Source organism: Oncorhynchus kisutch, linkage group LG9 (assembly GCF_002021735.2).
Source record: "Oncorhynchus kisutch isolate 150728-3 linkage group LG9, Okis_V2, whole genome shotgun sequence".
In the NCBI taxonomy this organism is placed as follows: Eukaryota; Metazoa; Chordata; class Actinopteri; order Salmoniformes; family Salmonidae; genus Oncorhynchus; species Oncorhynchus kisutch.
In genome coordinates this window covers 7,296,105-7,309,624 of record NC_034182.2, presented here as the reverse complement: position 1 = coordinate 7,309,624, position 13,520 = coordinate 7,296,105, and the positions used below count along the sequence as shown (strand labels likewise).

General features: G+C 45.6%; 1 long non-coding RNA gene across 2 annotated transcripts; it reads left to right on the top strand.

The window, feature by feature from the left end:
* The first annotated feature begins 228 nt into the window (after positions 1 to 228).
* Positions 229 to 12,281, top strand: LOC116375261 (uncharacterized). Of its 2 annotated transcripts, XR_004210985.1 has the most exons (3): positions 229 to 369; positions 2,642 to 2,726; positions 11,138 to 12,281. It is a non-coding gene; the product is annotated as an uncharacterized LOC116375261 (long non-coding RNA). The 2 variants fall into 2 exon arrangements; XR_004210984.1 differs by having other exon boundaries at positions 229 to 2,726.
* The last annotated feature ends 1,239 nt before the right edge of the window (positions 12,282 to 13,520 follow it).

The window sequence follows — 13,520 nt, the reverse complement described above, 5'->3', positions numbered from 1 at the left end:
TCTCTCTCGCACTCTCTCGCCACAGACACACTTACCAGCTGAGTGGAGAGCTCCAGCACAGCCTCAGGGACTTAGAGGGACTCTGTCGGGGAAGAGAGACAAGCAGGGACCCCCCCCCCCCTCTGGAGCTCACTGGAACTTACTCTGTTTTTCTCTCTCTCTCTTTCTCTCTCTCTTTGTCTGTTCTCTCTCACTCAGTCTCTCTCCCCTTTCTCTCCCATTATCTCTCTATTTCTACTCTCTCCTTCTGTCTCTATCCCTCGCTCTTTTTCCCTCTCTCCTTCTCTCTCTCTCTGTCTATCTCTCCCTCTTTCTCAGAATGGACACAGGATGTGAAGAGAGCAGGTGGCTGACAGTCTCACAGCAACAGTAGGTAACTTTTTCTAGTTTAATTTTCTGTGTTTATAATATATAACAGGAGTTTGTTAGTGTGTTTTCGTTTCAAGGACTTGGAGTCATATTGGAACATATTACTGCAAGTCAGAACAGATTCAGAGGAGATTCAGATCTTGATCTTAATAAGTTGATTGTGTGATTATTCAATCGTGTGATTACTCAAATGCTGCCGCTTATTCTCAGAACTCATTGTTCACATACTGCCAGAGCTTGGCTTTAGGCTACACTTTGGCTAGGTTAGTGATGATATGGTGCAGCTCTGTGCTTAGTCATTAGTAAGGAACTATGATGTAGTCTGTCTATTTGCTGATAATGACAGAGGTATTATATCTTCATTATATCTCCTCCTCCTCTGATTGCTGTGGAATTACGAGAGGCTAGAGAGGGAGTTAACCTACCTACTGTATGGTTGTGAATGGGTCAACTCAGTTAGGAGCCCATATCAATTAGAAAGGGACTCCAAGGGACATTGGAATGGGCATGACATTCCATGGCGATTTATTGCGCAACATTCTGGTTTCTGAGACCAAACTCACAGAGGCACACCCACACACACACCTACACCTGAGGTAACTATAGCTGTTGACTCAGCTTGTTTTGTGTTTTTGCGAGGCTCCTCCCCACGCCTCCGTATGTTCTTGGAATCAGCATGTGAATGGCTGGGAGGGGTGGGTGTGGCACGCACCACTGTACCTTGACCTAACACCCGCTGCAACGCCCACACACTCGTAAACCTTTATCTTCACAAGCAACACTGTTACATACAAGGTAAGGGCATGTCAAATTTTGTGATTTCTATTGGACTAATTCAGGTAGGGGCTACTTCCTTCTCCCTGCCCTTCAGATGATAGAGGAACACACCTGGATTGTCCTACTGTGTGTGTGTGTCTGTCTGCTGTAATACAAAGGCCTCATTCTGTCAGTATGGCTGATTCACTGTACGGGGGAGGCCAGGGGAGCTTAAAGCCTGCTCGTCTCTCAGGTGACACACACACATATATATACATATACATATACACATACACACACACTCTTATCTCTGCTGGTCAGACTTAGCATTGTGTTTGTGGGGTGTAATCATGGCCATAGAGCATGTCACTCTAATTGAAAATGCAGCTCCTGTTCTCATGGCTCTGGATGTATGGGGGCTGAGGGGGCTGGAGTTGTCTTTGTGGCCCTCTGGAGTGGCCCACATTAAGTCAGGTCAGCTTGGGTCTCCACTTCAGGGTTGGTAGACAAGTCAGGGTCAATGGCATGGTTGTTTACGTATGTGTAATGTGTACATGAGTTGATTTAAGAGATGTTTGTGTGGGTGTGTTTTGTGTTTGCATTGGTGGTGTGTATGTGTGTGTGTGTTTTGTGTGTGTGTGTTTCCCACAATGCCATGTGTGTACAAAGATATGAGACGTGGTCACACGAGTGGAACCCTCCACTGTTCCTACATCACCACGGAAACAGGCCTCTCATTTTGTTAACACAGACAGACTAAATTGGGGCTACATTGGAATTGCCCCACTTGACCAACAATCGCCCACAGTACTTTGAGGGATTATGCTCTTTAAGGAATAGCTAACACTTGGGAACTGAAAGGTGGGATTGACAATAATCTGTGGATAATATGTGGATGTTTAAACTTCCTCTTCGCTGTTTGGTTGTCAACAGCCCTGTGGTGTGCCCAAGCCTGTGGCTATTCCCATTTCTCCTGGTATTCCCAGTCGTCCTGGCTTGGCTGGGCTCCTCTCCAGCTTCCTATAGTTGAGTTTTTGGCATCACGCTGTGCCCAGGAACACACACTGCAGCCCTGCCTGTGGGCATGAAGTGTGTGTGTGGGAGAGAGAGAGGGAGAGAGAGGGAGTGTCAGAGGGGGTGGAGTAAAGGTACTGTCTCTCTCAAACACACACACACACACACACACACACACACTACTTAGCAGTGCCATACATTCTCACATGGTTGTGGGTTTCCTTTTCTCTACTAGTTTTTGTTGGTCGCTGAGAAAGACACCCTCTGTGTTTGGTAGAGCAGAAGTCAGAGGAGAGAAAGGAGAGGACAGGAGAGGGGCCAGACTCACCCAGGTGGACAGAGGTAGGAGTGGACGGAGGGGTCACCCATGGAGGAAGGTCATTTTGATATTCCCCACCACTGACCCTCTTGTCTTGTGTAGCCATACATCGTATTCTTGCAAGCGCAAAATCAAAGCTACTGACACATTGATGACTCGGCTGGTATCCTTGTGCTTTCTCAGGAAATGGGAGGCTGTGGAGGATATGACAAGCAGCCATCAAGTCAGCAGACTAACTGGAGAGCTCTACTTTACGCCACAGGGGACAGTGAGTAAACCTATTTATTTACTAAAGACCATACGTTTGTCATGTCCTGTTAATGACTTGTGTGTGTGTGTGTGTGTGTGTGTGTGTGTGTGTGTGTGTGTGTGTGTGTGTGTGTGTGTGTGTGTGTGTGTGTGTGTGTGTGTGTGTGTGTGTGTGTGTGTGTGTGTGTGTGTGTGTGTGTGTGTATTTCCATTCTGAATGTTTTTATTTGTGTGTCTGTCAGTGCCTGCATTTATTCATTGTATGTTGGTATTGTGTAGAGTATGCGCATTTGCGTTTTTGTGGGTGTGTGTATTTGTTTACATCTGTGTGTGTCTCTGTGTGAATGTGCGTCAGTGGATGGTAACCAAATCTGGCCTGCTCTGACCCATCCCTCTGGTGATGCACACACACTCTGCCACGTCTCACAGCTTTGTTGTAGTGGAATGAATACCTGTTACGTCTCGGAGGGAGGGAGGGAGGGAGGGAGGGAGGGAGAGAGGGAGAGAGGGAGGGAGGGAGGGAGGGAGGGAGGGAGGGAGGGAGGGAGGGAGGGAGGGAGGGAGGGAGGGAGGGAGAGCAGTGGGAGTTACAGAGATTGAGGGGTGATTGTTTAGGTGTGATGGATGGAGGGAGTTGGGGCCAGTACTGTGGTTAGGGTAAAGGAAAGGTCAACAAATGAGTAAATATGAGTTATGTGTCTCTCCTCTCCTATACTGGTAACTTTAAAACAGAGAATTCCCTTTTCTTCTACCTCTGGTAAATACACCTCCGTGGGACGTGTTTTTTGTGGGCCTTACACAGAGACACAAAGCATCAGTGGGCGTCAATTGAGTGTTCTCAGAATAGCACAGGAAGTGACTTGATTTGACTATGACATCACTTCCATGTGGGGTCGTCCAGAACAGTTTGTTTCCGTTGGAACAAATGGTTTTGCTAATGTCATCGGGTGTGTTTATGTGTGGTAGTCCATATTTAAGAGTCAAATTCACCTGGGACGACTTCTCAGTTCTGAAGCGGTGATTCTCGCTCCCACACATGATGGAGCGCGGCCACTGTTTGGCTGGCCCCAAGGGTGTCTACACATCAGGCCCTGAGTGTTGCGGGAAACCAGGCCAGCCTGTTCCATAGACACACCCGACCCACACACACACCCCTCCATAGCTATCACTCTGTCAGAGCTCCTATTAGCATCATTGTTCCCTCGGCAACAACAGGGTCAGGGGTCACTTAGCAACTGCAGAATGTTGAGGACAATTCCTGTGAGGGAGACTGGAACTCAGTGCTTCTGGCCTTTTGTTCCAAAACATACCCTCAAGTCTGGAAATAGAGATGGGCTATAATATTTCCACACTGTTTTCCTCCTCAAAGTGATGACACACTCTTCTATGGTAGTCAGATGACGTCATCACAGCTGATGACATACGTCATTGTATACTTAGAGAATCTATGTCCTTCTATGATATGAGGAAGCCGGCGTGATGTTCGACATGACAATGAGCATGATGGAGTGTCTCCTCTCCTTCTGGCTCGTGCCAAGAGGGGCTTTGCATGTCTTAGAGTAGGCTTCCTCTTTCCTTATTCCCTCTCTGATCAGACAGCACACTGTAAACACAAGAGGTGGTGATCAATACAAGCAGTGTGATAGTTATTCCCAGTAACAAATGTTTTTGACAAGGTAAACAGCGGTGATAAATGACTATAGTACTGGAAAAGCATGTGTGTACATTTATGACACCACCAGGTTGTGCTGCCGTGTACCTGTGCTTCATGTACTAAACTCAGCAAAAAAAAGAAACGGCCCTTTTTCAAAGACCCTGTCTTTCAAAGATAATTCGTAAAAATCCAAATAGATCCAAATAGATCCAAATAGATCACAGATCTTCATTGTAAAGGGTTTCCCATGCTTGTTCAATGAACCATAAACAATTAATGAACATGCACCTGTGGAACGGTCGTTAAGACACTAACAGACAGTAGGCAATTAAGGTCACAGTTATGAAAACTTCGGACACTAAAGAGGCCTTTCTACTGACTCTGAAAAACACCAAAAGAAAGATGCCCAGGGTCCCTGCTCATCTGCGTGAACATGCCTTAGGCATGCTGCAAGGAGGCATGAGGACTGCAGATGTGGCCAGGGCAATAAATTGCAATGTCCGTACTGTGAGACACCTAAGACAGCGCTACAGGGAGACCCGATGGACAGCTGATCATCGTGTAACAACACCTGCACAGGATCAGTACATCAGAATATCAAACCTGCGGGACAGGTACAGGATGGCAACAACAACTGCCCGAGTTACGTCAGGAACCTACAATCCCTCCATCAGTGCTCAGACTGTCCGCAATAGGATGAGAGAGGCTGGACTGATAGCTTGTAGGCCTGATGTAAGGCAGGTCATCACCAGACATCACCGGCAACTACGTTGCCTATGGGCACAAACCCACCATCGCTGGACCAGACAGGACTGGAAAAATGTGCTCTTCACTGACGAGTCGCGGTTTTGTTTATCGCGTTTATCGTCAAAGGATTGAGCGTTACACCGAGGCCTGTACTCTGGAGCTGGATTGATGTGGAGGGTCCATCATGGTCTGGGGCGGTGTGTCACAGCATCATCGGACTGAGCTCGTTGTCATTGCAGGCAATCTCAACGCTGTGCGTTACAGGGAAGACACCCTCCTCCCTCATGTGGTACCCTTCCTGCAGGCTCATCCTGACATGACCATCCAGCATGATAATGCCACCAGCCATACTGCTCGTTGTGTGTGTGATTTCCTGCAAGACAGGAATGTCAGTGTTCTACCATGGCCAGCGAAGAGCCTGGATCTCAATCCCATTGAGCACGTCTGGGACCTGTTGGATCGGAGGGTGAGGGCTAGGGCCATTCCCCCCAGAAATGTCCGGGAACTTGTCCGGGCACCTGCCTTGGTGGAAGAGTGGGGTAACATCTCACAGCAAGAACTGGCAAATCAGGTGCAGTCTGTGAGGAGGAGATGCACTGCAGTTCCTAATGCAGCTGGTGGCCACACCAGATACTGACTGTTACTTTTGATTCTGAACCCCCCTTTGTTCAGGGACAAATTGTTCAATTTCTGTTAGTCACATGTCTTTTGAACTTGTTCAGTTTTTCTCAGGTGTTGAATCTTGTTATGTTCATACAAATACTTACATGTTCAGTTTGCTGAAAATAAATGCAGTTGACAGTGAGAGGATGTTTCTTTTTTTGCTGAGAGTACCTGCGTCACACTACCTGTGTTCTCTAATGACCGTTAGAGGAGTGGCCCTATATAGTACTTATAGTGCACTAAAAACGGAATAATCAGATAAAGATGATATTATGACAAAGCTTATCATATGCTGGGAGCCACGTACATATACGCTGGCAAAAGAACATTCTGGGACGTGGATATTCTTACACCCATGGCTAGTGTCACCTATTTCTCTCTCTCTCTCTCTCTCTCTCTCTCTCTCTCTCTGTCACGTTCTGACCTTAGTTCTTTTGTTATGTCTTTGTTTTAGTATGGTCAGGGCGTGAGTTGGGTGGGTTGTCTGTTAGTTTTTCTATTATTTTCTATTTCTGTGTTTGGCCTGGTATGGTTCTCAATCAGAGGCAGTGGTCAATCGTTGTCCCTGATTGAGAACCATACTTAGGTAGCCTGTCTTTCGCTCTTGAGTTGTGGGTGATTTATTTTCCGTGTTAGTGTTTGTGCCACACGGGACTGTTTCGTTTGTTTCGATTTTCGTTTGTTCTTTCACTTTGTTATTTTGTATTTTGTAGTGTTCAGTTTTACATATTAAAAGCTATGAACACTTACCACGCCGCAAGTTGGTCCGATATCTCTTACTCCTCGTCGGAAGAAGAAGACGAGCGTTTCTCTCTCTCTCTCTCTCTCTCTCTCTCTCTCTCTCTCTCTCTCTCTCTCTCTCTCTCTCTCTCTCTCTCGTGGCACTGCGACACAGAGTGATTGAACCTTTAGATATTGAGGCGGGCAGAGAGGTCAGAAATAGTTGGCTCATATTCCATCTGCATTTCCAATGATAGAGAAATTATATATTCTTCTCTGGAGACCGTGACATAAAGTTCTTGCCTAATCATCAACCATTCCCCACTCACTCAAACACACGCCTACACAGTACTATCAGATGTCTGAACTTGAATATTTCTCTCTTGATAAACAATGTTGTACAGTCATAGCGTGGCTGCTGTTGAAGCCGGCTGGGGTTTCCTGGAAAATGAGTTTACGGTAAAAAGGAGCTCTCTTTTTGGGAAGTTGCCTTGGCGATGGGCCAACAGGGAGTGCGCCTGCGGTCATTTTTTTTGGACTGTGTGTGTGTGTGTGTCTGTATGTCTGTGTGTGTGTGTCTGTATGTGTGTGTGTGTGTGGAGTTTTTGTTATTTGCCACCATGTTGACAGACATTCTGCTTTCTGACATTTGAGTGTTGTTGTGACTCAGTGTTTGTGGGCCGTAGAGAACTGTGTCAAAATTAAAAGCAAATGTGTCTCATCTCAAATGGATTTTAGCGCTTTAGTAAAAAAAATAACAGTCCTCAGTTTGCTGCGGTAGATGTTTGTCAGAGACTAAGAATGTAATGAAAAATAATCCTGCAGCAACAGGAAATGTGAATTATTATGTAAGTTGTAATTAATGGACATTTTTGGAGGTGTTGATTCATTTAAAAAAAATGTTTTATTAAGTCTGACAATTTAAAGTGGAAATTACAAATTTAACAAGCCGTTTTAAACCTTGAATACACTACAATTTGCATTTCCTGTTGCACTACAAAATTCTCTGCGACAACACAGTGATCAAATTACGATAGCATATCTGTGTATAATTTGTTTACTGTAAACGTGAACCACTTTGTCAAAATGTGTGAGTTTTGTCTCAGCTTAATTCCAAGGAGGGGGATGGTTCCCCCCTTTCCCTTCTCTTGCAGTACACACACACAAACACACACACTGTCAGTTGGGAGGTGTGGAGATAAACAGGAGGCTGATCACAGCAGCCCTGACTGCCTCATAATCTCTGCTACCACCCGTCATCTGGGTTTAGTGACTCACCCTGCCGTCATCCAGCCCCTCTGGGGGTCACACACATCACCCAGAACCCCACAACACACCCCCTCTTCCTGGCTTGGGCCCCCCCCCCCCCTCTCTGGCTTCCTGGCAGCCTGCTCCTGAGCCGGAGGTGAAGAGAGCCTCTGTTTTTCCCTCTCGCACATTTCCAGAGCCTTTCAGTCTCATCCGCAGAAAAACGAGGGCTATTTTTTAACCCTCCTCCAATTAGGCTGTTAAGATTGTTTATCTGTTTCCGTGAAAGACGTGTCCTCCCGGCTTAAAGTGGCACAGAAAGTGGACCAAAGTTCGTCCCGTTCCCGGAACTGGAACCAAACAAAGCCAGATGTTTAAGATTCTCTAGAAAGCGAGGAGACGCACTTGTTATTGTCCTTTTTTTCTCTGACAGTGGAAAAATACTTTGGAGGGTTATGGAGAAACGTCAGCCTGCCTTGTGTGTGTTCTGAAAAGCCAGGAACTCTTAAATCATGTCTTAGGACGTGGGCTTATTTTTGTGTGTGTGTGTGTGTGTGTGTGTGTGTGTGTGTGTGTGTGTGTGTGTGTGTGTGTGTGTGTGTGTGTGTGTGTGCGTGGCATTCAAGTGTCTGGCACTGTACTGTATTCCTCGCTTACTGCATAGATGCTTGTTAGATAGTATTTGATGTTTAAAAAACACTTACTCCACAACCATGATGGATGTTCTGTTCTCCCTCCATCAGACTGATCTTCCATTAGCATAGCTCCAAACACACAAGGGGCTAATACCTGCCATCAGTACAACCTATTACTCTGCATGGCCCATGCATGAACCCATAGCGCAGCTAGCGCTCACGCGCTAATGCACATTAACACACACATGAGCCCAGCGATACATGCTAGGCTTAACAACATCATCTGGAAAGAGATACTGACAGAGACACTTATCCAGTAATGGAGGGTCTTTATTGGTTAACTCCAGGAATGGCCCTCAGAGAATGGCCCCATCATCCAGTTTAATGCCTTATCACCACATCTGTACTGAACGTATGGCGTCATCTGTCACGGTTCACATACTGTACAGCACAGGGGCTTTGACGGGGCTGCAGTCTCCTTCATTATCATTACTCAGTTGGCACTCTTGTTTTGTAACATCCTACGCACATTAACACGCGTGCACACACATACACAGAAACACACACACACAATATTCACATCATGGACACCTGTGCATGTTGGCTGTGTACTCTATCATGAAAGATCTGTTTCAATGTGCAACCTTCTCCTTTAGCTTCTCCCATTGACTTTCCATTGACTTTCTTGATCAGGAATCCAATTAAGGGACTTAAGCCAGAGTTTCCAGGGGCTCTGAAAAGACTAGGAGGGAAGGTATTGTAACGACCCTGGGTCGTTACAGTATTAATCAGTAGTCAGAAGCTATTAATCACTGAAATGCCAGTCACTCCTTTGAGCCTCTTCAGCACTGCATTCCGCTACACAGTTCCTGGAACAGTTATGTCAATATAATGGCTCAGATGCTATCTTTACGGGAATGAAGGATACGCTCAGGTCAGTGATGATGTCGTCCCAGGGGGATAGAGGGGTTTGACGTGCTGCCTGTTGAAGACAGGAGAACTTAGAGAGGAGTCAGTCATCAGGCCTCAAAGCTCTGGATGACTCACTGTTTTAACACCTCAGCAGTGTGTCCTCTCTATTCTGCTATAGTGAGTCCCATCAGAACAGTGTTTCTCACATTTATCAAATGACTGATTTGCATTATATTAGATGTGTTGTCATGGTGGGAAAGATGCTCTGACTGATGACTCATAGTCCCTTTATCCTCCCACACGTATCGACACACACGCGCACACGTGTCAACCCTCCATCATCCCCCATCTCCTTTCATCATTCATCCTCCTCTTATGCACCTTGACCATAGTCTACCCTCTCACAGTCACCCCACGTCCATAGCGCTCCGTCTGTATGTCTCCTCCTCTTGTGTGAGGCGTTTATGTGTGTTTGACGACTTGCGGCACACACCGTTTCCACGCTTTTCTGAAGCTAACAAATGAATAACCTTCTGTCACTTTTTTGGATGTGTATAAGATTAAGTCTAATCTCATGAAATAGGTGCTCCGTAAGGCAGATGTGCCCATACAAGTTTGGACAAAAGAAAGATGCTAGTCTACCCAGCATAGGAATAGGCCGGCCTCTCCCTGAAAAAGGAATCTCATATCATTTTCAGGAAAATGACCCCACCACCCCCCTCCACCACCATCCAGGCTGTTATATAAACACACCACCGTCACTCTCTCTCTTTCTTGATCTTTTTGAAACCCTGAGTGACATCATCGTCACCCGCGGCAGCTAGGGCCTGCCGGGCCGGTGTGTGGGAGTCTCTGTCTCTGCATGTCACTTCCTGGGAGAGCACAATGGCCAACGCTCCACAAGGGCTCCTTTCACATGGGGGGGGGGGGGGGGGGGGGCGTGAAACGTGTCTCTTACTTATTCATTCATCCCACAGGGTGTTATTGTTGTTAGGTTTGAGGTTGGCTTCTCTCTTTCCTCTTCCCTACCATGCCACGGACTGGTGCTGGTGGGTGACTACGTATTGTGTGGTTTATGAGATGTTATGCTGCCCCCTGGTGTCCAAAGGCAGGATTGTAGAAACGTGTCACGTGGTGACGATACTGTTCCATCCAACTGTTTTCTTTCTTTACAACATGCTCTGACATATACTATGTTATATGGCCATTATAGGTCATCCAACACCCAGCATTCAGACACCTGTGATTGATTGGACCGACTGCTATTAAGCTGTGTTGTCATGGCGACACCATGGTTACTTAAGTGTTTTGGCCCGGTTCTCATAACCACACAGCACAGAGCTCTTTGTGTCCCAGTCGTTTTCTCCGACATTGGACACCCCAGCTGTGATCTGTTCACTCACTGTACATTCCTCCACCTGAATGTGATATGATGAAGATCAGGTGGGATACACAGGTGTGTGTGTGCCTGCCACGCCCTACGTGAAACACGTGTGTGTGTGTGTCTGTGTGTGGTCATGATGTCATTGTCAACACTAGCCCCATTGTAAATAGAAATAGGGTTTGGGGAGGTGCAGAGTGGTGTCACCCTGTCACATGGACAGCAGCCTGTGCCCTACCATGTTCATAGATACCTGCAGGACAGGTACAGTAAGCAGGACACAATAAGGAAGCTATTGTAAGGCTATGAGGCAAGCACTGTAAAACAGGTAGGATAACACGGCTAGTGTTTAGTGGCTGTGAGAGTAGTTTGTTTGGTTACTCATGGATGTGGAGTGTTTGCCCAAACACACACTTACACTCACTCTCACACACTCTGTGGTCATGTGGTGTTTCTATGTGTTTTTGCAGGACCCTTGGTTGGCAGAGCGGTTGCTGAGCTTTGAGAACAACAGTCAGGTGGGTAGATGAGTAACATTGTGTACCTGTTTGTTGGATGAGTTCCAGAATAGAAGACTAGTAGACTGGTTAGATAACAAATAGTTGTTACGTATTTGTTACAGGTGTTGATAGATAATGATTGTTGTCATGAATTGTGCATACAAAATTGTATCATTGTCCTATACTGTCTAATATTGTAATGTGTTATGTTTTCTTTATGTTGATGTGAAGAGAATAGTATCTAAAGATTTGGTATTGTTTGTATGAGGTTACTGCAGTTCTTCACAGCGCTTCTGTTAAGAGGGGTAGTGTCTGAAGTGTGGAGGAGGATGTCACCCGTCAGCTGTCCTCATAGCTGGGCTACCATGGCAACGACATTCATCAGAATGACTTCTGGCAAAAGCAAAGCACTGTCACGATCACTTTCTGTACTGACAGATGTATTTATACTGATACTTATTGTGTTGGTGTTTTGGTTAAGGTTAATCATAAAAATGCTGAGCCACATGAGTGGACTGTCTTTGTAAATCTACTTGTCATCCATGTCACAACTGCTACACAGAGTTTCTACTTGTCATTACGGCCAAAGAGAAATAAGCAAAGTATCCTCCAAAATCATTTGCTACTGCTGTGCGTCCACTGCATCCCTATTGTCCGGCAGGGAAAGTCTTCCCCCAGAGGCTGGTTTCACATGGTGGTTTAGATTAATGTTCTCAGTGTCTAGCACCATTTGAAATCAGTGTTCTTGGGGACAGGAGAACAGCACTGGGCCTCTGGTAGTGTCAGTCAGTCTATTGGAGCCATCCTCTCTCTCTCTCTCTCCCCTTTAAAGGATGACTGATTTCCTCTGGTGTTTAGAGCCCCTTACAGCCTTCTAGCACCATTTGAAATCGGTTATAATGACTGGGGATCAATGCCTCAATGTCTTCACGATGTCTACATGTCAACTCTACAGTCAAGCAGACAGGAAATGAATTGGATGAATGTTCATATTATACATGTCACAGGGTCTGCTCTACAGATCCTGGAATCGCAATGAGTTGGACAGGAGCTCAATTCCAGTGGGACAGTTTTAAAGTGTTTATTGAATAAATGTTCAACTAAACTGAATTGATATCTTACGTTTTTCTGTGTGTATGTTATTATATTTGTGTCCGTGGTTATACACCTGCATGTGAACTATATAACCCTGCTCTGCTATGTATAAAAGTTATCAGAGCTCAAGGGATCAAAACAAGTCATTTCACAATACCCTCACTCATAACAGATTTAATCACTGTTATATCTAGCAGCACTCAACACAATCCAACACTTACTTTATAACATGATAATGGAAACAGGAAAGGCATTTTATTGCAGGACTTGTACCAGACACCGCATAGAACCACAGAAGTCAACTGAGGGCAGAATCTTAATTAAACTGGGAAAGTTCCTGTTCTGTAATGTGGGATGAATGAGCTCCAAGGAAGCCTGATGTTCTCAATAAGATTTTCAAGTTGTGGAAGTTTATCTCATCTCTGCTCGGCGTCTCTGTCGCCTGTGTCACTCCCCGGGTCTGACGAGACATGCAGTGCACAACAGGTATCTATTCATATAGTGTGTTGTTAGGTGTAGATAAAGGTGTTGTGGATAAGGCGATGGCATTGATGGTGGTTAGCATTGTAGTATAAACATGATCATGGAGTTGAACTTGGAGACCATCCCAGAGAATGCAGTTGAACTGGGAGAGGAAGAGTAGGAGGCGAAGGAAGAAAAATAAGTGCCTCTCCACATTCAAATGCTACAGAGGAACAGATTTCACCAGAGGTCATTCTGTGGACATGATTATTAGCTGAGATACTATGTAATTACAACTCATATCATTATTTTAAAACCTGCCATTATTCCGTAATAAGCTATTTCCCTCAAATCAATGGGGTTTTAATGGGGCCTAGTTGTCCTTGCTCCTTTCCCGTTGCCCTAGGCCTAGGGCACTGCAGTAGTACACTTTTACTTTCACCTTGATGGTCTTATAGGAGTCAAATGCAAACAGACATCAATGCTCCCAGTGTGTTACCTATCTCCTGATTGTATGGGTGTTTCATAACCCATAGGTGAGCTTTTCACAGGCGGCTGGTGGTACCCTAATTGGGGAGGACAGGCTCATTGTAATTGCTGGAATGGAATGAATGGTATGAAACACATCAAACCTGTGGTATTATGAGCCATCCTCCCCTCACCAGCCTCCTGTGGAGCCCGTATTGGCTAGGTTGAAGACAAAATAGGTAAGGACTCATGTGCGTGAGCTTTTGAAATTAAACAGATTCATGTTTATTCTAGTTGATAAGTAGCATCGCTGGTCTGTTTGTTTAGA